General features: G+C 43.1%; 1 protein-coding gene across 3 annotated transcripts in view; it reads left to right on the forward strand.

Annotated features, from left to right (window-relative positions):
• Window positions 1-6,110: 6,110 nt before the first annotated feature.
• ESR1 (estrogen receptor 1) overlaps window positions 6,111-26,462 on the forward strand; it is a 651,368-nt gene continuing 631,016 nt past the window's right edge. Inside the window, exons 1-2 of one of the 3 annotated variants that reach the window (XM_073672708.1) lie at window positions 6,111-6,252; window positions 6,571-6,773. The gene's annotated coding sequence lies outside the window, so the exon portion shown is untranslated. Of the gene's footprint in view, window positions 6,253-6,389; window positions 6,774-26,462 lie in introns of those variants that run through there. The other 2 variants (XM_073672710.1, XM_073672709.1) reach the window with 2 other exon arrangements.

A 26,462-nucleotide genomic window follows, 5' to 3' on the forward strand; every position in this document is an offset into this window, starting at 1 on the left:
TGGAAATCTGTGCTTTGGTCTGATGAGTCCAAATTTGAGATCTTTGGTTCCAACCACTGTCTTTGTGCGACGCCGAAAAGGTGAACGGATGGACTCTACATGCCTGGTTCCCACCGTGAAGCATGGAGGAGGAGGTGTGATGGTGTGGGGGTGCTTTGCTGGTGACACTGTTGGGGATTTACTCAAAATTGAAGGCATACTGAACCAGCATGGCTACCACAGCATCTTGCAGCGGCATGCTATTCCATCCAGTTTGCGTTTAGTTGGACCATCATTTATTTTTCAACAGGACAATGACCCCAAACACACCTCCAGGCTGTGTAAGAGCTATTTAACCAAGAAGGAGAGTGATGGGGTGCAACGCCAGATGACCTGGCCTCCACAGTCTTCAGACATGAACCCAATCGAGATGGTTTGGGGTGAGCTGGACCGCAGAGTGAAGGCAAAAGTGCCAACAGGTGCTAAGCATCTCTGGGAACTCCTTCAAGATTGTTGGAAGACCATTTCTGGTGACTACCTTTTGAAGCTCATCAAGAAAATGCCAAGAGTGTGCAAAGCAGTCATCAAAGCAAAAGGTGGCTACTTTGAAGAACCTAGAATATAACACATATTTTCAGTTGTTTCACACTTTTTTGTTAAGTATATAATTCCACATGTGTTAATTTATAGTTTTGATGCCTTCAGTGTGAATGTACAATTTTCATAGTCATGAAAATACAGAAAAATCTTTAAATGAGAAAGTGTGTCCAAACTTTTGGTCTGTACTGTACGTACGTAATTATGGGAGGCCTGATTTATTTATTACAATGACTTGCAACCCCGCTTGGCCAGAAATCACCAAAGAGCTTATGGCTGGTCAAAATTCAACGGACAGACATGACTTAACAGCTCGAGTATTTAGAATAAAAGTACAGAAGTTGGTAGCTCTACTTACAAAAGGTAACATATTTGGTGATATGCAATGCTTCATGTACTCGATCGAGTGGCAAAAGCGAGGTTTGCCTCATGTGCACTTATTGCTGTGGTTAAAGGAAAAATTGCATCCGAACCAAATTGACGAAATCATATGTGCTGAGATACCAAACCCAGAAACCGATCAAAAGCTCTATGATACAGTGACAAAGAATATGATTCACGGGCCATGTGGTACATTCAATTCTTCATCGCCATGCATGAAGGAAGGAAAATGTACCAAAAAATATCCGAGGAAGCTTTTAAAAGATACTCAAACCAATGACAAAGGTTATCCTTTGTACAGGCGCAGAGCACCAGAGAATGGTGGACGCACGACGATTATTAAAAACCCGTAGAGGAACACAGGAAATATTGGTGAACAAAAGCTGGGTGGTCCTATATTCTCCACTCTTATCAAAAATATTTAATTCTCATTTAAATGTAGAGTTCTGTAATACGGTACTGGCGATAAAATATATTTGTAAATATATTAATAAGGGTAGCGACCAGGCTTTTTTTAACATCCGCCAGCAAGGGAATGTTAACATTGACCCAAGAGATGAGGTGCAGACCTTTAGAACCGGCCGATATGTTAGTAGTAACGAAGCAGCGTGGCGGATCTTAGGTCTGCCTCTGCACGAGAGACACCCAACCGTCACTCATCTCGCGATTCATTTACCTAATGGCGAGAGGGTTTACTTCACGGAAAATAATTTTAGAGAGAGATTAGAAGCACCACCTAAAACTACACTAACTGCATTTTTCCTGTTGTGCCAAAGTGATACGTTTGCAAAAACATTAATTTACATTGACGTGCCTCGCTACTATACTTGAAATGTGGCACGGAACCAATGGAAACGTCGTTTACAAGGAACACCTGTCGATGGCTGGCCAGGTGTGAAGGCAGGAGACGCTCTAGGTCGCATTTACACGGTGCACGTTAGCAATTTTGAATGTTATTTCTTGCGTATGCTGCTGAATGTAATAAGGGGTCCAACCAACTTCTCGGATTTAAAAATATTTGAAGGTCAAGAACTTTCAACTTTTCGGCAGGTGTGTGAGAAGATGGGGTTGTTGGAAGATGATAACCACTAGGATACCACCTAGAAGAGGCCGTGCTATGTCGCTCCCCGGCGCAAATAAGAGAGCTGTTTGCCATATTGATATGCACTTGCGGTTTATCCAATCCTCTACAACTCTGGCACAAGTATAAAACTGCGTTATCAGAGGATATCATGCACAGATTTGAAAGAATGGATCACGTTAACGATGATCTCTGTTTCAATGAGGCGTTGGGGCTTATCGAGGACAAAATATTAATAATTTCTGGAAAGAAATTGTCCGATTTTGGTCTACCCTCACCGCGGCGTAGAGGAGAGCTGTCGAACGAGTTGATAAAAGAGCTAAGCTATGCTACCAACCAGTTAGACGCTCACGTTTGCGAAACTGAGCCACGTTTGCTACCTGATCAAAGAGAGATTTATCACAAAATAGTAGGACGAGTTGAGAATGGTGAAGGCGGACTTTTTTTCCTTGATTCCCCGGGTGGTACAGGAACAACTTTCTTGCTTAATTTACTTTGAGCAAAAATTCGTAGCGGTCATAACATTGCATTAGCTGTGGCTTCCTCTGGAATTTCTGCAACATTGCTAAGCGGTGGACGGACGGCACATTCAGTCTTTAAATTACCTCTTAATCTGGTGAACGAAGAAACCCCATCGTGTAATATCAGCAAGAGCAGCGCCCGTGGCCTCCTGTTGCAACAGTGCAAACTAATCGTGTGGGACGAGTGCACAATGTCACACAAACGCGCCATCGAAGCTCTTGATCGTTGTCTACAAGACTTACACAGTAAACAAACAATAATGGGTGGTGTGGTTGTTTTATTGGCTGGGGACTTTAGGCAAACTTTGCCTGTCATCGAGCGAGGCACTGCAGCAGACGAAATTAACGCATGTCTGAAATCCTCATATTTATGGACCAAAGTTGAAAAGCTGCACCTCACCACCAACATGCGTGTCCAGTTATTCAGTGATCTAGAGTCGGGCGCGTACGCTGAGAAACTGCTCGAGATCGGTGAAGGTCGAATCGAAACTGACGAAGAAGGTATGGTTCTATTCACTAACCAATTTTGTCATGTTGTGGATTCGGAAGACGCACTTATTTCTCAAGTTTATCCAAATTTGCAACAAAACATCCACGATGAAAATTGGCTATGTGAAAGAACTATACTAGCACCAAGAAATGAAACAGTTGCGAAAATCAATAAAATTATCTTGGGCCAAGTAACCAGCGATGCAACAACCTACAACTCCATCGACACAGTCATGTCATCTGAAGACTGTACGAGCTACCCCGTGGAGTTTCTTAACTCTTTGGAGCTATCCGGGGTCCCATCTCATAAGCTCGAATTAAAGGTCGATATACCCGTTTTGTTAATGCGCAACTTGGACGCCCCGAGATTATGTAATGGCACTAGATTGCGAGTCACTGAACTAGGCAGGCACATTGTAAAGGCCACAATTTTAACTGGAGAAGCTAAGGGTGAAAATATTCTTATACCACGCATCCCAATAATACCCAATAACTTACCCTTTAATTTCAAATATTTGCAGTTCCCACTTAAAGTTGCATTTTCAATGACCATCAATAAATCGCAAGGGCAAACTTTGAAGGTAACGGGGATACATTTAGGCACGCCCTGTTTTTCCCACGGTCAGCTATACGTAGCTTGCTCACGTGTTTCTAAATCGCAAAATCTACATATTTTCGCTGAACGAAAGAAATCAAGTAACATAGTTTACAGGAGTATATTGCAGTAAAAACACATAGATAAATTACCTGCAGATGTCCATTATTCCAATTACATACTAATTCTTTACTAACACGAACAATATTAAACGCAATTAACTTCAGTCCGTCCTGTTTATTAATCAGTGTTTAGTAATCCGTTTGTGATGAAATTTGATATGGATAATTTCAAGCCTGGGGAAGGACATAGGGCTACTTTTTATAAACACACCATACAGGCGAAGATTATATAAAACTGTAAACCTGATTGACTGACACACCTAGCGGTCAACGCACAGCCGAAACCACTGAACTTAGCATCTTGAAATTTGCAGATAGGTTCTATTATAGCTTAAATGAGCACTAAGAAAGGAATTTTGATAATTCCACCCTCAAGAGTTTCCCTCTTCATATTATAGGGGTTCAAAGATTGTATGGAATCCGTCAGTTTTGAAGTTAGACATCTGAAATTTTGGATGTACGAGTAACTAAATAAGTTTATTTTTTTTTACTATTAAGATTATTTTTTTTTACTATTAAGATTATTTTTTTTACTATTAAAATGATCTGTCACGAAACTTAATGTGGCAGACCAGATTCCACGTGAGTGAAGCCGCGGGTAAAAGCTAGTACTATATATATATTTCTCTGCGGTATCTGTGCATCATGAATCGTGGTATGTGTTAAAGGGGCCCACTGAAACTCTTTCGCCGGGGGCCCAGAAAAACCTGGAGCCGGCCCTGGGGCAGCACATAGCAGGAGGGGGGCAGCACATACCAGCATGGGAGACCACATACCAATAAAAATGCTCGGCACCCGGGCATAGAACGGGTTCAATAGCTAGTACAAATATATATCCATAGGACAACAGCAAGGATCTCTAATGTCAAATAAGAAAAAAAATCAATCTAATGACCTTCAAGGGATTATCCAGAATAATGATCCTAACAAATGGATCAAAAATAGCTATACTTGCATTTGCTTTGCCTCCTCTCACCCCAGGGGTGAGAGAAGGCCACGGACACCCATTACATATCTACAGGTAGATCAGATTATGTTTATGTGCATACTGTTACAAATTTGATTAGGCTTGAGGCTCCCAAATATGCTGTTTGCAATCTGGCATTAGTCTACTTTAGGCCTAGTGCAATAAACACAATACAGGAGTTTTTGCAGGCTGGATCCTTTTAAGAGACTTATACAATATACATGGTGATTATTGACACCTATGAAATATGGATAGTCACTGGTTTATATACCTCATCATAGGTGATTATGATTACCAAAATATATGATGGATATATATTTGTATGTTACTATAATTGGTTTGTGATCTACAGGTCACAACCCATCAGGAAAAGTTTCCCCCCTCTCATATACTACTGTGCCACAAACAGCAAGTTGATATCACCAACCATTCCCATTTAATTTAGGTGCATCCATATAAATGGCCCACCCTGTATAATATTATATTGGTTGATCATTGTGGTGTCCTCTAGAGGCACTGTCTGTTTTTTACCATTTTATTAATGATCATGTTTTAGATCCTTATTTTAATTAAAATATTAAATGTAAATTACATGATTTTATTTATTATATGGAACTCCTAGTTTTTCTGGGATTTATTTTCACCGGGAAAGGTTTTGAACTATATTAAGAAGTGCCATGTGTTTCTGCAGATAGCAGTTGGACAAATATATTAATAAACCTTCTCTTATCAGCATCATCTTTACCTTGAATTTCCAGGATTGGTAGTTCTGGTTAGTCAGATTTGGCACTGCGAACTTCACAGAGTTGCTGCTGATGGCCATCTTTGCTTCTTCTTCTTTGGGCTGTTCTCTGGGTCTTTTGATTTCTAGGTCCCTGGGTCTCTGGGTTTCTGGGCCCTTAACATGTTGGCAGCGGATTAATCTCTGTACTGTCCAGCTGTTCAGCAGTGAATATATATTTATTCAGGAACAAAGATAACACAGCTTACAACTGGCAATTTTTAGAGCTTAGGATCTAGTGGTAACATAACACTATTGCTGGAGGCAGAAACTCATGCACTATTAAACAGCTGTAAATAGTAGTTGAAACAATAAATACAATAATAAGCATTATTCCAACATCTTCTTTCCCAAGGGTGTTGTTATCATCTTATGATTGGTCAGCATCAGAAAGAGGAAGAAATACATGCCCCCAGTGAAATCTCTCTGGTAATGCCCACTTGGACATATTTGTTTAAGTGCTCACTATTTTAATTGCTAATAACGCCACAACAGAGAGAGTGACTTTAAAAAAAATGTTTTATTTTGCTCTGCAACGCTTATTACGTTGTGTGTCCAATTCAACATGAAAAATTTGGTGAAATATCCTCTTTAAAGGAAGTAGTACAGTTGCCACCCACAATGTTCCTCTTGTCTGAACAAGAAGAGCTCTAAGTTACGGAGTGGGCTTCTGATCACTGAATTGGCACTTTCAGCCACCCAAAAATTTAAAGAACAATTGTCCAGGTTGTCCGTCAAAGTAAGTAAAACTTTTCTTATTTATAGACACAATCTTAAGTGACTCCAGATTAGTTTTATATGAGTATGAGTGAAATTCTGCTGGACTAAAGCCAAAATATTTTACAAGATCACGCAAGACATTTTATGCAATCGGCTAAGGAGAACTGCTGTTACTTTTTTCTGCATGCAGCTTAGTTGTATAGCAAGTCTCACTTGCATGAAATGTTCATAGCACTCTCTCCTAGTCTCTTCCCAGTGATCACTTTGTTCTCTATGAATACATATCATCTTATTTTCTTCTTTTAATATAATCTCAACCAAATCATGTTCCTCTCAGATGGTTATGGCTTCTCAGACTAGCGCTTAGCAAGGAGTCCTCATTTTCTCCCTGTGACATCAGCCTGTTGCTGTGGGAATGGCTGGTATTTCATAATGGATAATCTACTAGTGCAGAGAAGGAAAAGCATAGGAAGAAGAATGAAGAGATTTCAACGGAAAAGCATTGTCTATGAAGACTTTATTATCCATTAACACAGGCAGGTAATTTATTTTTATCTAACTTAATAGGTTTCAATTGTCTGGTATTGCTATTTCAGTTACATTGCTGCATATGTTATATGTACCTTTCAAAGCATGGAAAAGTACTTTAGTATCTACATGTAAAGGCTGCGTATTAATGATCAAGCTCTTATATAGTAAAACTATGTGTGCACACAATGCCTGAGACTGTGGCAGAGGTGAACAGGGAATATAATATAAAAGTGTTAAAGTTCTGTTTATATGCAGAATATAGTTAAACTTAGCTGACCAGAAATAAAGATTAATGTCAATTTTTAATAACTAAAATAGAAACTTGTCAAGGTGTAACCTAACACTATATATTAGAGGTTGTGACAATTTAACCAGTGAAACTTTTTAGTTCATATAGCAAAGTAAAATGATTACATGTGTTTTTATTTGGTTAATATGGATAAGAAACTTATGTATTTGGGTCTATGCATAGTATAAAGTGCTCAAAAAATGTAATGTTTTGCATTGTATGTTTGCACATTTATCTATGTATCAAAACATGAATACACTCCATGCTTTACATAGCAGACTGTTATTCACGTACATTAAGTCTCACTTTATCAGTCGCTGTATTTCTTTGAATTAATAATTTGTTTTGTGAGTATGTGTATGTATTTGGAATTGTGTCCATGTTCTACAGAAGGAAAGACAAAAGGAGTGAAACAACACTTTATCGGGGTGTCAGCATAGGGTTTTATTAGTAATTTAGATGAAATAAAAGTCAACTGAAAACTTGTCAGTGACAACATTTATCTGATTAGTTTACCAATATAGTCACCTATTGTGTATGGCATTTGTCAGCAGCAATATACAGCATATGTTGAGTAAATCAAGTCTTCTGGTCCCCAATGCATAACTGGGTGCCCAACTATTATACATCATATCATCCCCAAAACTAGTCTTTCCATGAGACAGAGGGATCTCTGGGTGGGTGTAATTGCAATCTCTGTACCCTTTATAGTTCTGCCATTATGCAACACTACATCAGACTACTGAGAACTAATGCTTGTGGCAACTCAACATTGCACCATATGTGGCAGCATGTATAAAAACACATCTATCTATCTATCTATCTATCTATCTATCATCTATTGTATTACATATCTATCTATCAATACACAGGTATATACAGATATATAGATAGTAGCATATATATATATATATATATATATATATATATTTATATATATATATACAATGCGGAAAATAAGTATTTGACACACTGCCGATTTTGCAAGTTTTCCCACCTACAAAGAATGGAGAGTTCTGTAATTTTTATCGTACGTACACTTCGACTGTGAGAGACAGAATCTAAAAATAAAAAACAGAAAATCACATTGTATGATTTTTATATAATTAAATTGCATTTTATTGCATGAAATAAGTATTTGATCACCTAAAAACCAGCAAGAATTTTGGCTCTCACAGACCTGTTAGTTTTTCTTTAAGAAGCATTCCTACTCTGCACTCATTACCTGTGTTAATTGCACCTGTTTGGACTTGTTACCTGTATAAAAGACACCTGTCCATACAATCAATCACACTCCAACCTTTCCACCATAGCCAAGACCAAAGAGCTGTCTCAGGACACCAGGGACAAAATTGTAGACCTGCACAAGGCTGGAATGGGCTACAGGACAATAGGAAAGCAGCTTGGTGGGAAGGCAACAACTGTTTGCACAATTATTAGAAAATGGAAAAACACAAGACCACTGTCAATCTTACTTGGTCTGGGGCTCCATGCAAGATCTTACCTCGTGGGATAAGGATGATTCTGAGAAAGATCAGAAATAATCCCAGAACTACATGGGAGGACTTGGTCAATGACCCGAATAGAGCTGGGACCGCAGTCTCAAACATTATTGTTTGCAACACACTACGCCGTCATGGATTAAAATATTGCAGGGCATACAAGGTCCCCCTGCTCACACCAGCACATGTCTAGGCTCGTTTGAAGTTCGCCAATGACCATCGGTATGATCCAGAGGATGCACGGGAGAAGGTCATGTGGTCAGATGAGACCAAAATATAATTTTTTGGTATTACCTTCACTCTCCGTGTTTGGAGGAAGAAGAACAATGAGTGCAACCCCATGAACACCGTCCTAACCGTGAAGCACGGTGGAGGAAACATCATACTTTGGGGGTGCTTTTCTGCAAAGGGGACAGGACGACTGCACCGTATTGAAGGGAGGATTGATGGAGTCATGTATCGTGAGATTTTGGCCAACAACCTCTTTATCTCCATAAGAGCATTGAAGATGGGTCATGACTGGATCTTCCAGCATGACAATGAACCGAAACACACAGTCAGAACAACTAAGGAGTGGCTCCGTAAGAAGCATTTCAAGGTCCTGGAGTGGCCTAGCCAGTCTTCAGACCTGAACCCAATTGAAAATCCTTGGAGGGAGCTGAAACTAAATGTTGTCCTCTGTAATTGCACACAAAAGGTTTCTGTACCAAATATTAAGTTCTGTTTTTTATTGTATCAAATACTTATTTCATGCAATAAAATGCAAATTAATGATGTAAAAATCATACAATGTGATTTTCTGGGGGGTTTTTTGTTTAAATTCTGTCTCTCACAGTTGAAGTGCATCTACAATAAAAATTATAGACTTCTCCATTCTTTGCAGGTGGGAAAACTTGCAAAATCGACAGTGTATAAAATACTTATTTTCCCCACTGTATTTATATATATATATATATATATATATATATATATATATATATATATATATCTACAGTAGGGGAAATAAGTATTTGATCCCTTGCTGTTTTTGTAAGTTTGCCCACTGACAAAGACATGAACAGTCTATAATTTTAAGGGTAGGTTAATTTTAACATTGAAAGATAGAATATCCCAAAAAAAATCAAGAAAATCACATTGTATAAATTAGATAAATTTATTTGTATTTTGCAGTGAGAAATAGGTATTTGATCCCCTACAAACCATTATGATTTCTGGCTCCTACAGACCAGTTAGACTCTCCTAATCAACTTGTTACCTGCATTAAAGACAGCTGTTTTACATAGTCACCTGTATAAAAGACTCCTGTCCACAGACTCAATTAATCAGTCAGACTCTAACCTCTACAATATGGGCAAGACCAAAGAGCTTTCTAAGGATGTCAGAGACAAGATCATAGACCTGCACAAATCTGGAATGGGCTATAAAACCATAAGTAAGACGCTGGGTGAGAAGGAGACAACTGTTGGTGCAATAGTAAGAAAATGGAAGAAATACAAAATGACTGTCAATCTATATCGATCTGGGGCACCATGCAAAATCTCACCTCGTGGGGTATCTTTGATCATGAGGAAGGTGAGAGATCAGCCTAAAACTACAAGGGGGGAACTTATTAATGATCTCATGTCAGCTGGGACCTCAGTCACCAAGAAAACCATTGGTAACACATTACGCCTTAAAGGATTAAAATCCTGCAGTGCCTGCAAGGTCCCCTTGCTCAAGAAGGCACATGTGCAGGCCCGTCTGAAGTTTGCCATTGAACACCTGGTTGATTCTGTGAGTTATTGGGTGAAGGTGCTGTGGTCAGATGAGACAAAAATTGAGCTCTTTGGCATTAACTCAACTCGCCGCGTTTGGAGGAAGAAGAAGGATGAGTATAACCCTAAAAACATCGTCCCAACTATGAAGCATGGTGGGGGAAATATTATACTTTGGGGGTGCTTTTCTGCAAAGGGGACATGACCACTGCACCGTACTGTAGGGAAGATGGATGGGGTCATGTATTGCGAGATTTTGGCCAACAACCTCCTTCCCTCAGAAAAAGCATTGAAGATGGGTCGTGGCTGGGTCTTCCAGCAAGACAATGACCCAAAACATACAGCCAAGGCAACAAAGGAGTCGCTCAAAAAGAAACACAGTAAGGTCATGGAGTGGCCTAGCCAGTCTCCAGACCTTAATCCCATAGAAAAATTATGGAGGGAGTTGAAGCTCCGAGTTGCCAAGCGACAGCCTCAAAATCTTAATGATTTAGAGATGATCTGCAAACAGGAGGGGGTCAAAATTCCTCCTGACATGTGTGCAGCCCTCATCATCAACTACAAATAAACGTCTGACTGCTGTGCTGGCCAACAAGGGTTTTGCCACCAAGTATTAAGTGTTGTTTGCCAGAGGGATCAAATACTTATTTCTCACTGCAAAATGCAAATAAATTTATCTAATTTATACAATGTGATTTTCTTGATTTTTTTTTCAATATTCTATCTCTCAATGTTAAAATTAACCTACCCTTAAAATTATAGACTGTTCATGTCTTTGTCAGTGGGAAAACTTACAAAAACAGCAAGGGATCAAATACTTATTTCCCCCACTGTATGCCCCCAGGCAAGAGCTCTATATACCTCCTCCTACCGGCCGACATCCCCTGTGCCTCATGTGAATAAAATGCTCAGTGCAAAGTCATGCATGCAACGAATGCAACATGATGATATCATTGTGGACATACCCTAACCTATCAAGAGATCTTTGGTCCTATGACACCAGGTTTCTGATTTAAAGTGATTGTGAATATTTGCTTATACCAGAAATTCAAAGGAGAGGTGGCCATGCTATCACTGTTTATTATGGGAACAGCTTGTTGTTTGTCCAAGTCTTTCCATTGCTCCCATAGACTTCATTGAAGAGCCCCATTGATCAGGCATTTATGGTATATTTGCTGAATATGCCATAAATGTTTAACCCTAGAACGCATGTCCATAAAAATGGGTATTTTCAAAAAAGAGTCGTTATACCGAAAATGCCTGTAACATAAAAATAAATGAACAACTGGAAATGACAAACAACTATATTCCTGAGGAATACCTAGAGTTTCAAAATTCTAACTAAAGTAATCTTGCAGAAAATAGAAAACAATTAACAGGGCGGGCCTGTGAGGCCCCAGATATGCGTTCTGGGGTTAAGATGTTAATATCACTCTAACACCTCTTATAACTTTACATTCAAGTTATGCAATCATATTCACTTACAGGAGATTTACAATTGAGCATTTTTTTCAAATGTTTTCTAATAAAGATGAGCGAATTAATTTACCAGACACTGGTCCAGTGGCCACATTAGTCCATGGCTGAAAGATAGGAGCTCTGCAAACCACATCCTACTTGCCAGTTTTCCCAGCTCCATTTTTGATTAAATGGACTGGTGGAATGTCATATTTGCGGTTGATGCATATACAATCTCATGCCAAGCCATCTAATCAAATACTAGACAAGGATGCAAGTCTGTAGAGTCGTCTGTGGGAAGCGGTGCATCTCTGTCAGCATCGGGATACTGATGTGGCTTTTGGACCAGCATGAGCTCATCTTTAGTTTTTAAATGTAAGTTACTGAAAATTATTAATATCCTGTAATTGTAAACTCTTAATGGAAGTTCTGCTCTAAGTGTTGGTCTTATAAACTCATAAGTAGAGATGAAAGAACCATAACTGTAAAGTTTGGGGTTCGTACCGGACAGCTGAATTCCGAACATGGACTTCTTCGTTTTAGTGTCCGGATGCACAGAGAGAGAGAGAATTTTACAGCCGTTTTACAGCACCAAAATTCTGGTCCCCTTGGACTTCATTGGGGTTTGGGTTCAAGTTCGGGTAGAGTTCTGGTACCCAAACTGAACTTTGGACTAAAGTTCGGTCAAACCCGATGAACCCGAACATCCACGGGTCCGCTCATCCCCATTCATAGGCTTCTTTTCTTCTTTTGTTCCAACACAGGCACAGAGCTTCCTCCCACTCTTGGTACTAGCTATATGTTTGAAGGGGCTGGTTGCAGATCTCAGTTCTTTAGCTAAGCCAGACCCTTTGTGCGTCAATGTGAAGGAGGGCTTGCTTAGTTATTGAAGAAGACCAGACAGACAGCCTCCTTCTCTCTTCACCAAAACAAGGAGAGGAAGATGACTTTCTTCCTGTGTTAGAAGGACAGCAGAAGTAGAGCTATCAGGACCATGAGACTGGCACTAAAATCAGAACATCCATAAAGATTTCACAATTTATTGGCAAGTTTAATTTATTTTACATTGCATTGAAATTACGTTACAGAGAAATTTTTTATTGTTTTCAGACAGCCCCTTTAATTTACTTTGTTATCAGAGTCTTGCTGCTAGAAAAAAAACTAAATAATTAAAAAAATATATGATTAACAATAATTGTGGCTAGTAGTATTTATTTCCCAATATTCATGTATTCCTTGTGTCTTGAGTAATACATGAATATATTCTGCTGGTTACTTACAGGAATTTGTATGTGGTTTATCTGCATGCCACAAACTCTCTTGTGACCCACCAGCTAAGCTTTAATTGTGTAACTATAATCCGAGCTCCCGCAATGCACTGTTCTGTAGTAACGAGCAGGACTTTGAATTTTGGAAACCGTACAACAGAACAGATAAGAAAAGCAAAATGATAACCACTAGCTTGCCACATGTTCCAGCACTTGTTTCTATCATATCAATAATACTGAACTGGCTGCCAGTGGTTTTGTTGCTCCCTTCATGGCATGCCTTCTTTCCTGAACTGGCTGAGGCAGCAGCAGAGATCCACATGGATCCCATTATTCAGGAAATCCTGATTTTGTTCGTTATCTTTTAATTCAAGCCATCTCTTACAAACTTACTGCTGTAAGTTTCTTTATTGGAAGAGAACAGAAATGATCATATTTTTGTTGCAAAGAAAATAGCAATATTCTGAGAATGCTAATTGACAAATACACATTGGTCATGTCACCGATGAATGACGCTTTGACCATGTCACAGATGGAATAAAAACTGAAATGATGCATGTTCAAAGCATGGGAATCGTACTAGCTAGTTATTTGGTAGTGTGATAAGCCTGTGTCTAACAAACTGAAATGATGTAGCTAACAAAACTAACAAATTAATTTTGACAGTGTGGGGTATCTAAATTACACTAATTATTTGAGTAGTATTTGTGAACTGTGCACCAAAATTTGGGACGTTAATATATGAAATTAATTATATTGTATCTGTTGGGAATTCAAAGCAAATGGTATGGCTCAGTGTGTATCTCAGATTAGTATTGTACATTGTGCTAGTCTAGATGACCTTCAGGAAGAACACTAGCAGAATAAAACGTCAGACAAACAAATCACAAAGGGATGCATAATAATATTCCACTCTAGACTTTTTATGTTGTTGGATTTTTAGTAATACACTTCCATGCTATTAATATGTACATTTCTGGAGTTTAGGTCAAACTAGAAGGTTGACATACTTTTATTACTATTATTATTATTATTTTATATAACACCATTGATTCCATGGTGCTGTACATAAAAAGGGGTGAAATACACAACACAGATATCACTTATAGTAAATGAACTAACGATGATAAACTGGTACAGAGGGAAGAGGACCCTGCCCTTGCGGACTTACATTCTACTGGATAATGGGGAAGGAGACAGTAGGTGGGGGGTTGCAGCAGATCTAGTGGTGGTGATGCGGCAGCGTGGTCATTGGAGATTGTAAGTGTGGCACCCTGCTGTTCACAGGTACCATAGGACCCAAAACGATGCATGGATGGACTCCACAAGAGGCCCTCGTTACAAACAAACACCTCCACCCTTCCACCTCATACCACCAGAGGGAGCCCTTTAGGGATATATATATGGAGGGTGGAGCCAGGCAGTTCAGTCTCAGTCTGAGAGAGAGTCAGAGAGTGTGCTGCCACTGAGAGCAGTGAAGACGCAGCACGTCTGCTGCTGTATTGAGGGCCCCGAGTGTGGCTGGAGGCAAAGAGGAGAGGAGAAAGGAGTTGAGGGGGCAGAGGAGCATCACAGGCTCATCCCAAGACACGAACCGGACACCGGGTCCCCGCCTACAGGGTCCTTTATACCCAGTAGGGATCACCGGCATACCAGGAGGACTACAAGTCCCTGGTCGACCTGAAGCTAAACCCTTGACAGGACTAGGAACCACGAAGGCCCCGGCGTCCAGGGATAGTGGTTGCCAGAAAAAGGTCCTACTACCAAGCGACAGGTGAAGGAATAGCACGACACAGAAGCTAGGCCCAGTTGCAGGCTGGCCAGGAGCTTAGAAAGAGGGAGACATGGACTAGGAGGCCTTATAACCGCTCACTGGGGAGAAGTCCTGAAGTGCACCCTTCCTACCGAGTACCCTGGACCGTACCTGACATCCGCACAAGTAAAGGTACTGAAGTGAATCCCCTGTCTCAGTCAGTTATTCCTGCTGCGCCATCTCTCCTGCACTACAAGCCCCAGCATCACCACCATCTGCACCTACACTGCCCCGGGGGCCCGTTCCGCCTGTGGGGAGCAAGAACATCCCAGCTGACATCCCATCACCCCCGGAGGTCTGCTGCAGCGCCGGTAACCATTAGCGGAAACCACAGGTGGCGTCACGAGACAAACTTTATACTAAAACCCCTTTTTAAAGAGAGACCCAGAGTACGGGCCCGGGAGCCGACTGCCGTGACCTCCTAAACAAGGTAAAAGGCCCGGGTACCAAGTCCCCTATATTCCCCCTGGGTGATACATAAGCTTTCTTGAAGGGATGGGTTTTCAGGTATCGTCTGAAGGATCCGGATGTGGCAGATAATCGGACATGTTGACAGCATGATTTTGTAATGTAAATTAAAGACATGGCTGTATAGGTGCTGTACTGTTGATTAAATTGATACCTTTGGTGAAGAAATCCGAATTGTGAATCTTCTTTAATCGCCATTTGAAAATATCTGCTAATTAAATTTCGGTGCACAGGGGCCGGACTGTGTACTAGGTCTTCTCCTCTTGCTTTTTCTGTGACCTGCCTCTTCTGTTTAATGTAAAACCAAAAAAGCAGGTCACTCAAATGGCCGTGACCCCGTGACCTGTCATTCAAAGACCATAGGCAATAGAGGGGGGTGGTAAATAGAGACAGGGAGGAGAAGACACAGTGCACAGTCCGGCCCCTGTGCACCAAACTGTAATTATCAGAAATGTTCAAATGATGATTAAAGAAGAACAAAGCGGATTTCTTCACCATAGATATAAATGTAACCAGTATCACAGCAACATTATAGCCACGTCTTTATTTTACATTACACAATTGTGCTGACAGGTTATCTTTAAAGCAAGCAAATGTATGACCAGCTAAAGCTGGGAACACACTGCGCTCAGAAATGGTTTCATAGTTTCTGTCTGGGACTTTTGTCTGAATACTGGAAAAATGGGATTTAGATATACCCCCAATACAGCCATTCATTACTATGAGACAAATGGACTTAGTTTTGGGGACTTTTGCGGCTATGTGACACTCTATTCAGAAGAGCATATATACAGTAGTAGACTAGTCGACTGCTGTGGGTATCTCATTATCTGGTCCAACATCTTTCCGTTGCACTTTGCCATGTCATTCACAAGCAGAGCAGACCTTTGATGGCTCTGATTCCGGAGTGACTGTATTGCCTCCACATAACTTTTATTACAATTAAGATTATATATATTCATTCATATGGATGATTTTTTGTGTAAAATATTGAAAGGTACTGTTAGTTTTGCCCTGAATAGGTTTTGTTGTTGTTGACTAAAAGGTGTTATGTATTACACTTTTTTTTATATCTGGAAAACATTTGCACAGATTTTCACCAGAATGTGTCTAGGCATGATAAAGAAGACAGATGCTGGGGACCTAGACAGGAGCTAGGGCAGGACGAGGCATGACTATGTCAGTCAAATTTGGTAAAATTGCCGCAGTGTCTTACTCGAGAAATGCTACTCCGGTCACTGACTGGAGTAGCATTTCTGGTGAGGAGCATGAAGACGCACACGACTAATAAGATGCTCTGAATTCATTAACTAGTATGTGCTTCTTAATGAATTTGTCACATTTTATTCCTGCATGGCCCTCATTAAATCTGCATACGAGATGCCAATATTAATTAATCTGGGTTTATGAATTTTCTAATGCAAAAAGATATGTGTAGTATACAAAACAAAATCTAGATATTCCAGTAAATGAACTGTTTTAAAGGGGTTGTCCAGCAGATAAAAATATTTTTCATGGCATGTGAAATGTAACATTTTCACTGACTGTCCCCAGTCCTAGAACCTCCACTTTCAGGAAGATTGTGACACAGAAGAAAGCTTCCACTCCTCTCTTTGTGTCAGTAATGTGCTTACAGGGGGCTACTTGTTTTAATAGTAAAGTCAGCCGTCTTCTGTCATGGCCAATGCATAGACAGAGAATGGGCTGAATTAGCTAATATATTCCTATTTATAGCGGGAATACAATTATATTTTAGATTGCCAATAATGTTTACATAATCATGTTATTGCAAGCATGAATAGTACTGTTATGCTGCACACATACATAGTAGCCCTAAATCAAATACATGTAATACTGTATAAAAATTTTACACGGTGTGGAAAAATTCTGAAGGAATTCTTTCAAAAATAGAGGTTTTAGTAGTTGATTTTTATTAATTAACAAAATGCAAAGATAATGAACAAAGGAAAAAATCAAATCAAGATTGGGATAGGCTACCCTTTTCCTTCAAAACAGCATCCATTCCTATAGGTACACTTGCAAACAGTTTTTGAAAAAACCCAGCAGGGAGTTTGCTCCAAACATCTTGGAGAACTAAACACAGATATTTTGTGGATGTAGGATTGTCCTGCTTTCTCTTCATGTAATTCCAGACAGACTGAATGATGTTTAAATCAGGACTCAGTGGGGGGCCATGTCATCATTTCCAGAATTCCTGGTTATACTTTCAAATCATAGGTCATACACCATGGCAAGAATGAGCACAGCAACAAGACACAATGTTGTGTTTATTTTACTCTGCACCAATTAGGTCTATCCCAAGCAAACATTTCAAAGCAGACTTGGGTTTCAAGTTGTGCTGTTCAGTTTTTTTCAAAGAAGCACAAAGAAATGGGCAAAACCATGGATGCAGTGGCCAGCCGAGCAAATACTACAACAGATGAAAAACAAATGCTTAATTCCCTTCGAAATCAGAAGATGTGCAGCAGTGCCACTAACTCAGAGCTGGCAGCAGCTAGTGGGACCCAGCTACACACATCCACTGTACAGAGAAGTATGGCCAGAGGTGGTCCTTCATTGAAGAATTGTGACCAAAAAGCCATACGAGATACAGTAGAAACAAGGCCAAGAGACTCAACTATGCATGAAAACATAAGGATTTGGGTGCAGAAAAATGTTAGCAGGTGCTCTTTACTGATAAGTAAACATTTGAATTATTTGGCTATAATAGAATGCACTTTGTTCACCAAAGGGCTGGAGAGCAGTACAATAATGAGTATCTGCAAGCAACACTGAAGCATGTTTTAGACTCCTTGTAAGTTTCACCTTCATTTCAGCAAATGGTGTTGGGTACGTGGTCAATATTAATGGTGTCCTCGCTGATGAAAAATACAGGTAGATACCTATCGATCAGGCAATACTATCAGGGAGGCGTCTGATTGGCTCCAAATTTAATCTGCAGCAGGATAATGACATATAGCCAAAGTCATAGAGAACTATCTTCAGCATAAAAATAGAAACAAAGTACAAGGAGTCCTGGAAGTGATGGTATTGCCCCTAGAGGGCCCTGATCTCAACACCTTGGAGTCTGTCTGGAATTACATGATTAGAAAGAAGGATGTGTACAAACTAACCGTACTTCCACAGAAGATCTGTAGTTAGTTCTCCAAGATGTTTGAAATAACCTCTCTAACAAATTTCTTCAAAAACTGTTTGCAAATGTACCTTATGTTATTTTGAAGGCAAGAGTGGTCACTTTTGTTCATTCAATTTGCATTTTGTTAATTGATAAAAATAAACTAATAACACTTCAATTTTGAAGGCATTCTTAAGTTGCAACATTTTTTCCACACTTGCATAAGACTTTTGCACAGTTATGTAAATCATGTCACATGCATACATAGTGCTACATACTTTACACATATATAGTACTGCTATGAGATGCATACATAGATCCCCTCATTACAAATACATACAGTACAGACCAAAAGTTTGGACACACCTTCTCATTTAAAGATTTTTCTGTATTTTCCTGACTATGAAAATTGTACACTCACACTGAAGGCATCAAAACTATGAATTAACACATGTGGAATTTTGTTATATAACAAAAAAGTGTGGAAATCTGTGCTTTGGCCTGATGAGTCCAAATTTGAGATCTTTGGTTCCAACCACCGTGTCTTTGTGCGACGCAGAAAAGGTGAACGGATGGACTCTACATGCCTGGTTCCCACCGTGAAGCATGGAGGAGGAGTCACCAGACCTGAACCCAATCGAGATGGTTTGGGGTGAGCTGGACCGCTGAGTGAAGGCAAAAGGGCCAACAAGTGCTAAGCATCTCTGGGAACTCCTTCAAGATTGTTGAAAGACCATTTCCGGTGACTACCTCTTGAAGCTTATCAAGAGAATGCCAAGAGTGTGCAAAGCAGTCCTCAAAGCAAAAGGTGGCTACTCTGAAGAACCTAGAATATAAGACATATTTTCAGTTGTTTCACACTTTTTTGTTAAGTATATAATTCCACATGTGTTAATTCATAGTTTTGATGCCTTCAGTGTGAATGTACAATTTTCATAGTCATGAAAACACATAAAAATCTTTAAATGAGAAGGTGTGTCCAAACTTTTGGTCTGTATTGTACATAAACATATTAAATACTGGGCATACCGTACATTACACAATGCATACATTGTGCAACCATTCTTATACACAATGCACACATAAAACACATTACACACACATTTCACAAATATACTGTACATAGAGGATTTAATTTTTTTTCTTCAGAAATAAAAAACAAATTCAGTTTACATTTAATAGGAATCCAATATGTACAAATTAATGTAATACTATTATGCTTACAGAGCTTTATATAGATGAAAATATGGCTACATTTTATGGCCACAATACATTCTTCTGAATTAGGCTTAATAATCACTTATGGTAGATGTCCTCTTTTTGCTTAAGACAGTGGCTTCATGCCCTTCCATCTCTCAGCACCATTGGTCATTGACTTTCAGCATGAAAGCTATCATTTCATTAGTTTCCCCTTGTCTTCACTGCCTCTTAACACTTGATATCTTCAATCCACGTAATTTTTTTTTATCCATAAATTGCATCCCCTCAAGGTGTAGATGGCAGCCATAGGCAGTGGCCTACATTACCATTGCGGAGAGTCTTTTCCTCCCTATTAAAGAACATATGCAAGTTATGTGCAATTTTATTGTTACATTTTCTGTTTTCCTTTGGGAAAGAGGTGTTCTTTGCTCTGGGTATGGCATTTGTTTCTGCCATTTTTGCTTTAGGCCTCTCTATAGATCTTAAAAATCACTAGGTAAAAATGATGTCACCAAAAGTAACAATGAGAAACACCAACACGATATAAAAAAACAATTGAAATTCATGATAATTTTTAACACAAATTTAAAAATGTGTGTGAAGATTGTATAAAGAATAAATGAAGCCTTTATTATTATATAGTGCAAAGAATAGTCTTTAACTTTTCACTTATAATAATATAATTTTTAATGTAGTTATATGACGCGCCCCCTGGGACATATTCCTTTTTGAGGGGAATACCCGGCACCGGATCAGATGGGGGGTTGTAGTCTCCGAGCGGCTGTGACCCGGCCCGTGCCCAGGGCGTCAAGCTCAGTGTTATGTGGCAGTCCTACAGATGTTATTAAGAGTTCTTTTGTGTCGACTACGCCACCCGTTGTGATGCGGTCACTGTGGCCGCCGCTGCAGCAGGGTCCGCTGAGGCTGATGGTGGGTGCGCAGCTTGGTGAGATAACCCCCAACGGGAGGGGTATAGCCTCAGGGGGGACAGGTGCAGAGGATGGGGGTTGTGGTGGTGCAGTGCAGACGGCAATGAAGACAGAGTCGGGTTGTGCAGTTAAGGGTGTTTACTTACTGCAGATGTTGTACTGGTCACTCCAGCTTCGAGTGACCACCCGAGCCGTGCTGCGTCCACCAGGTCCTGGATCCAGCCAACCCCCAAACAAGTCCGGAGCGTGGCCCTGAGCTCTCCTTCTGTCCCGTTCTCTGGCCGTCCCCACCAGTGATCCACCTAGGTCCAGCTCCCTCGGGCCTTCTGTTGGGACACCCTTGGCCTTGGGTTCCCTGACCCTTCATGTGGTGTGCCTTCGGGGTGGATGTGATGGGTGACCGTGACAAACGCTGCCCACGGTCTCCGGTCTCTGGCTGGGGTGTGTTTTGCCCCCCCACCAGCTTGGGTTCCGGTACCCTGTGCCGACTCTTCACCCGGGGATTTAAGTTGGGATCTTGGAGTCCTTTTCTGCTGTTTCCCCCTCTGGGTCTCTCTCTCTCTTCTCCTCTCTCACTCTGGGTCTTTCTTCTCTGCTCTCAGACTTCCTCTCTGCAACTGACCCTGTTCTTAGTTGGTGCCCACCTTATATACACCCTCTATGTGTGAGCTCAGGTGACCAGCACCCAATGAGCTCCTATCTTTACCCAGGCTGCTCCCCCTATCTGCCCCTACACTACTTGGGATGTACCACCCCCCTCCCACTCCAGCCAGGAACAGACTCGGTCGTACCTGCACATTTCTAAGTGGGAGTACCGTCGGTCTGCTCCTCGGAAATGGGATGTGTGTAGTGCATGCAGCCTACCGAGCTCAGTTCCACACTCCATCCTTACCCGGGAGTGGAATATCACACCTCTGGGTTGAGGTGCAATACCCCTGTAGCAGCCGAATCCTCAGGGTGCTACATTCCCCCCTGGTAAATCACAGCACGTCCTCGGGCTGTAAGACATAAATAACACCAAAACATACAAATTTTTGCATAAACATATAAAACATATAAAACATTATATATATATATATATTAATAAAACTTTTCCATATAAAACATTCTCGTCGCCTCTGGCTCCTCCTCCGGTCACTGTGCAACGTGTGACCGGGTAAAGTGCGACAGTCTCTCTGGACAACTGGTTCTCCTATAAAACCAGTAGGGGGCGCTTTAGGAAGCGCAACTATATACAGGGGAAGTTGGCCGCTCTCAGTCCTCGGCCAGTTAAGGAGGGAAAGGGAATGGCTGCTCACAGTCCTCAGCCTGGTATGGATACGGATAACGGGTACACAGTTCACTCATGCTGGTCCCAACGGGGACTATATATATGTAGCAACAGTTTCTTTGGTACCCGGTCGGGTAACTATTTACATCTACTGCTCTGCCGCACTCAACGGCGTCTTCCTCCTGCTCTTTGCTTGTAGCTGGTTGTAACTTCAGACCCGTCCGGGTCCTCTTGCTCCTCCTCCTCGCACCGCAACTCCTCCTCCGTCAGGCGGTGTACGTGGAGGGCGTAAGGTCCTTTGGCACACTTGTGCCGGGTGAAGGTGACCTCGTCTCCGATGTAGAGGTCACGACCTCTGTGCCCCTCCGGCAGATGGGACTCCACATCTCTGCGCGTGACAAAGACGTCGCCGGGGGTGTTGTTGTCTCGGATGAAGCCCCACCCATGCTGCTGGTTGAACTTGATCACTGTCCCGATGGTGCGGGGACAATGCGCTGCACGGGGGTCCCTCCTGGTCCGGCTCTTCTGCTCGGCACTCCGTACTTGGGCCTGCTGTTCCCGGACCCGCCTCTCTCTCCGCTCCCTCGCAAACTCTTCGAGCTGCTGTCGGCAACACTCAGCACGCTCCGCTGCAGCTGCCCTGGTTTCCTGAGTGAACCCCATTAGGTCTTCTCCGGTGGGGTCCCACTCAAATTGGGCCTCTTCAAGCGGGGGCGAGATCCGTGCCACGGGCGTCGGAGCCGGAATCAGGGGCTCACACAAGGGCCCTAGTCTCTGCTGCCGTTCCAGCTCATGGAATTCTTCGGGCCAGATGAAGGGCCGCCCGTCCGGCCATGTGAGCTGGCTGAACAAGTCCTCCCCCAGGTGTGGCACCCTTGGTTTTACGGGCGCGGGCGCGGTGGTGGTGGCGCCCGGGTTGCCCAGGCCTTGCGGCCAGGCCTGGGGCACCTGGAAGGTGAAGGGCACCGTTAGGACGGCGGCGCCCTGGGCTACCTGGCCTTGCGGCCAGGCCGGAGGCTCCGCGGAGGTAGGGGGCGCTGTTGGTGATGCGGCGCCCGGGGGTACTAGGCCTTGCGACCAGGCTGGTGGTATTTCCTGCTTTGTCACGCTCCGGGTCGAGGCGCGTGACGTCACAGGGGTCGCTGCGGCGGCTTCCAGTCGGGGCCTAGTCCATAGCGGTGACATGGCGGCTACGGGCACAGCAGGGGGACTCTCGGGCTCTGCGATGGGGAGCGGGGGCAGGTGGGCGGTTTCCCGGCTTGGGGTATAGGCGTCCCCTTTACCTGCCTCCATGCGTTCGGCTCCCTTCTCGGCGCCGTCTCCGGCATTTGGTCCTCCCGCGCCATCCTCAGAGGCGGTCTGTTTCCTCTTCCTGTGTAGCGTGCTCCGTTGACTGGTCTCAGCTTGCTGGGCCATCTCCCGGCTCCATTCCGCCAATGTCTCTCGCTGCACCCGGGCCATCCTCCGTGCGAGGCCCTCCAGGGCAGTCTGTGCACACTCCCGGTCTCGGGGGAGCTGTGCAAGGACCTCCACTAGGCCTAGTGGGGTCGTGGTTTCTAGCAGGCTCCTGACCAACGGGTCGGTGCTGCTCTGCTCTCCTTCCTCGGTCTCTAGCAGACTCCTGGCCAGCGGGCCGGTGCTGTTCTGCTTTCTCTCCATCTCCGGGCAAGCTCCTCCGATATTCTTCTCCAGGCTTCTTGCCTCCGGGTGCGCTCGCTCCAGACTCCTCGTTAGACTTCTTGTCTCCGGGTGCGCTCGCTCCAGACTGCTCCAGGCGGCACCCATCTTCGTTCTTTTCTTTCGTCTCCTCCCACTTCGAGGGCGGTCCCGGGGCAACTCGGTGACTGTCAGCTCCAGGGGCAGTTCTTTCACGCTGACAGACACCTCTAGCATCACAGTCTCTATTGGTGGGGGCGGTTTCCACTTTTGGCGCCATTTTCTGTCCTGGCCCACGATGGGAGGCGGCCTCTTGCCCTCCTTTGGCACGCCCATAATGGCGTCCGCTGCTCTTCCAAGGCGGGAAATCTGCGGATTTGGCGGGAATCGCTTCCCAGTGGCGGGAAACTCTGCAGATGGCGGGAAAAAGCTGTTAATGGCGGACAACCGGCGGGAATCGACTGGTGATGGGGTCCGATGGCGGGGACCCTCCGGAACCGGCAGGAGACTTCTTTTTGAGGTAAACTTGCACTTTTCTTCAGGCACGCAGTACCCGGGTGTTGCGGGCACGTAATCCTGCCGACTACGCCAAAGTTGACGCGCCCCCTGGGACATATTCCTTTTTGAGGGGAATACCCGGCACCGGATCAGATGGGGGGTTGTAGTCTCCGAGCGGCTGTGACCCGGCCCGTGCCCAGGGCGTCAAGCTCAGTGTTATGTGGCAGTCCTACAGATGTTATTAAGAGTTCTTTTGTGTCGACTACGCCACCCGTTGTGATGCGGTCACTGTGGCCGCCGCTGCAGCAGGGTCCGCTGAGGCTGATGGTGGGTGCGCAGCTTGGTGAGATAACCCCCAACGGGAGGGGTATAGCCTCAGGGGGGACAGGTGCAGAGGATGGGGGTTGTGGTGGTGCAGTGCAGACGGCAATGAAGACAGAGTCGGGTTGTGCAGTTAAGGGTGTTTACTTACTGCAGATGTTGTACTGGTCACTCCAGCTTCGAGTGACCACCCGAGCCGTGCTGCGTCCACCAGGTCCTGGATCCAGCCAACCCCCAAACAAGTCCGGAGCGTGGCCCTGAGCTCTCCTTCTGTCCCGTTCTCTGGCCGTCCCCACCAGTGATCCACCTAGGTCCAGCTCCCTCGGGCCTTCTGTTGGGACACCCTTGGCCTTGGGTTCCCTGACCCTTCATGTGGTGTGCCTTCGGGGTGGATGTGATGGGTGACCGTGACAAACGCTGCCCACGGTCTCCGGTCTCTGGCTGGGGTGTGTTTTGCCCCCCCACCAGCTTGGGTTCCGGTACCCTGTGCCGACTCTTCACCCGGGGATTTAAGTTGGGATCTTGGAGTCCTTTTCTGCTGTTTCCCCCTCTGGGTCTCTCTCTCTCTTCTCCTCTCTCACTCTGGGTCTTTCTTCTCTGCTCTCAGACTTCCTCTCTGCAACTGACCCTGTTCTTAGTTGGTGCCCACCTTATATACACCCTCTATGTGTGAGCTCAGGTGACCAGCACCCAATGAGCTCCTATCTTTACCCAGGCTGCTCCCCCTATCTGCCCCTACACTACTTGGGATGTACCACCCCCCTCCCACTCCAGCCAGGAACAGACTCGGTCGTACCTGCACATTTCTAAGTGGGAGTACCGTCGGTCTGCTCCTCGGAAATGGGATGTGTGTAGTGCATGCAGCCTACCGAGCTCAGTTCCACACTCCATCCTTACCCGGGAGTGGAATATCACACCTCTGGGTTGAGGTGCAATACCCCTGTAGCAGCCGAATCCTCAGGGTGCTACATATATTTCTGTTAAAACTTAATTTCATTAAAGGGGTTTTCATGAGAGCACCACTTCCCTGCCTCTATAGTTCGGACCAATAGTGTGGACACGGCACTGCTCTAAACTGTGCGCTCTCCCATGCTGCTGGCAAGGGCAATTTTGTCTCTGAACCATGGGAGAAAAGCAGCGGGACTAAAGCTGACCAGATCCAGTGATCGGGCCGGCGTCAGAGCAGCGCGAGCAGGCTCTAAGCATAGCTCTTCTTACTTAGGTAACTGGCCGCTCTGAGACTGCAGGTAGTCGGTGACCTAGGCCGCGAGCTATACACTATACAATTCTTCAGAACAGAGAGGATCTTTAATGGAAGGTACATTTCAAAGTTGCTTGCTTTAACAGCTTGAATTAATCCCTTTAAGTTTGAACTGTGTAAAGGAGAAGACATAACTACTTATTCCTAATTCACTTTATTCTAATCTTTAATGCCCAAGTAAACAGAATAAGATATTCTGTGCATCTAAATATTATGTCTTCCAATATCCACTGATAACCTGTAATTCTCATGAAAGTGCTGATACGGTATATGCTAACAAGGACTGCTACCTGAATATTCAGGAATTGGTATTCAAACCCAGAACCATTAAGCAGTCTGTGTTACCAATATAATGATAAAATATTGTTCCGTTCCAACACCCACTACCGAAAATATTACTGCCTCTGTTTCCTGGAAACTAAGTAAGAGAGAAGTGCGCTGATAATTTAGCAATTTGTAATTTGTTTTTTGCATAGAAGAATCAGTAGATAACATGATTTGCTAGCACTCGTTTATACAGATGACTCTTATTCAAGTGTAATAATGGAGCTTCAAATGAGACAGTAAAACTGTTTGTTACTTTTAGAATGTTTTCCTCTTGTAATTTACTACTAGGGTAATTATTTTGAAAGGACAGTAACTTCATATTATAAATATAATATATTATATTATACCTTACTTAAAGGGAATCTGTCACCAGATTTTTGCTACCCCTCTAAGAGCAGCAGGATATTAAGGCAGAGTCCCTGATTCCAGCAATGTATCACTTACTGGGCTGCTTGTTGTGGTTTTGAAAAAATCACTGTCTTAGTAGTTCTCTGAATGCTGCCCTTGTATAACTCCGCCCACATCTCTGATCGACAGCTTTCTGTGTT

This window comes from Phyllobates terribilis, unplaced genomic scaffold (genome assembly GCF_046119375.1).
Source record: "Phyllobates terribilis strain yellow unplaced genomic scaffold, ASM4611937v1 Scaffold_3__8_contigs__length_932513732, whole genome shotgun sequence".
NCBI lineage: Eukaryota > Metazoa > Chordata > Amphibia > Anura > Dendrobatidae > Phyllobates > Phyllobates terribilis.